Below are 2,039 nucleotides of genomic sequence, written 5' to 3'. Positions count from 1 at the left end.
CTAGGGGTAAGTGCTCAGAGGTACCTCACTCCGCCAGCAAGCCTACTGCACCATCTTCTGCTGATCTAGTTCTGCTGCCTCTGTTCCTACTGCTTCTGCAGCTTCTCATCATCTCTCAGGTGTTACAGATTTTAGTCTCTTGGATAGAGGAGGTTCAGTGCAGGAATCTTGGGTCCACTCTTGGATCCTCTTTCTTGGTGGTAGTGAGAGCCTCTCTTTTCACTTCTGAGATGGCTTATTCTAAGCCTAGGAGGATGGCAAAACTGACCAATCCCCATGTTAGTGATCCATACACACATTGTTTATATGGCTCCATCCGCAAGGCTGCCAGGCATATTATTTACATTATTAGCAAACTATCCATTCCCTTTGGTAGGCCACAAGCTACAGTGATTTGGTGAGAGTTAAAAAGACTATGGCTAGAAGGGTCATATTAACTAATTCACTGCACTGCAGTCTGCTACAGATTTTTGCTTTCATTTGTAGCTCTGTATGCAAATTTTGAAGGAGAAAACTGAATCCCTGTGATAAACGTGTGTGTCTCATGAATTAGCTAGTGAATTTTTAAACTACTTTCTGGCTAACATTACAAATATCTGAAAAATAATCTGGACATCATAAACTTTTTAAAAATTTTTATTGTGATTTGGGTAAAAGTTTACAGAGCAAATTCATTTTCCATACAGCAGTTCACATACACTTTGTCTCATGACATTGACTACAATTTCCCGCAATGCAACAGCTTCCCTTTCACTTCCTCTCCATAGTTACCTCTTCCCTGTGTTCTTCTCTCCCATGCACTCCTGCCCCCTCAACTCTCTCCCTGTGCATACACAGCCCTTCTATTCTCCCGTGATTAATCTCTCCAAAGAGAGTATCTACCTAATGTAAATGTTTAGCTCATATGCCTGTCTTTTGTTTCACTCAAAGCCACAGGAGTGGGTTCAATTCTAGATCTAAAGGGCAGCTAGGAACCATAGTCTCATGGATTCCACCAGGCTCTATCAGACCAGCAAACCTGGTCCCCCCCCTTTTTTGCTAATGATTTTGAGTTTTGCTCCACATTGTTCTCCCACTCTATCCAGGATCTCCTACAGAGATCCCCCTCTGAGTGGTTGACACTAATAGCCAGGCACTATCTAGTTCTTCTAGTCTCATAGTCATATAGGCTGAGGATCGCATGGTGTACCAGTCCCTTGGACTTATTGTTTCCACATGTCCTTGGTTTTCTTTATTCGTCTTTGCTCTGGACAAGGAAAGATGTCTCATTGCATCTAGATGGCTTCTTGCAAGCTTTTAAGATTCCAGTTACTACTTGAGAAAGGAGGATGTGGAACAATGTTTTTGTGTAGTATGTTATGCCAATTGAGCTTGATGTCCCCTGCAAACATGGTCCTAAGCCCACAGTTCCAACTACTCACTTCCTCTGGGTAGCTGGCTGTGGCCAAGAAGTGACTACAACCTTGTCCCTTGTCAGCTCTACTATATACCTGGACATTCTCACAGAATATACAAGTATACTTTTATAAACATTGTCTGCCAACCCTATACATGGTCATGGGCACACTCCTCCCTGCATAGACATACCTGATCATTCAGCTTGTCCACCCATCTAACTACCCATATGTCAATGTTTGCCATCACTGACAATGCAGTACTGTATATGCAAAAGGGTTCATCTTTGCTGTCTGTACCTCCGATGCACTTATGTCTTCCTTTTCCCCAATGCCACCATGTTGATCACTCACTCACTCACATTTGGTACATTTCCCTTCTCTTCACTCAAATCAATTCTTGTCTCTACCTATCTAGCAGTATTCCCCCACCCCCACCCCTGGTAACCAACAAAGAAAATTTCCTTTCATATATAAACATTTCCTTGAGTTTTTACAATCATGGACTAAAGTATTTGTCCTTCTGTGATTGACTTATTTCATTCAGCATAATGTACTCAGAGTTCATCCACTTTATGTGATGTTTTGAAGATTCTACATTATTCTTTAGTGTTACATAGTATTCTGTTGTGTGTATGTACCATA

Source organism: Orycteropus afer, unplaced genomic scaffold (genome assembly GCF_000298275.1).
Source record: "Orycteropus afer afer isolate SDZICR_OR568_19922 unplaced genomic scaffold, OryAfe1.0 scaffold00948, whole genome shotgun sequence".
NCBI lineage: Eukaryota > Metazoa > Chordata > Mammalia > Tubulidentata > Orycteropodidae > Orycteropus > Orycteropus afer.
The sequence above is the reverse complement of the archived record's forward strand: the minus strand, read 5'-3'. Positions refer to the sequence as shown.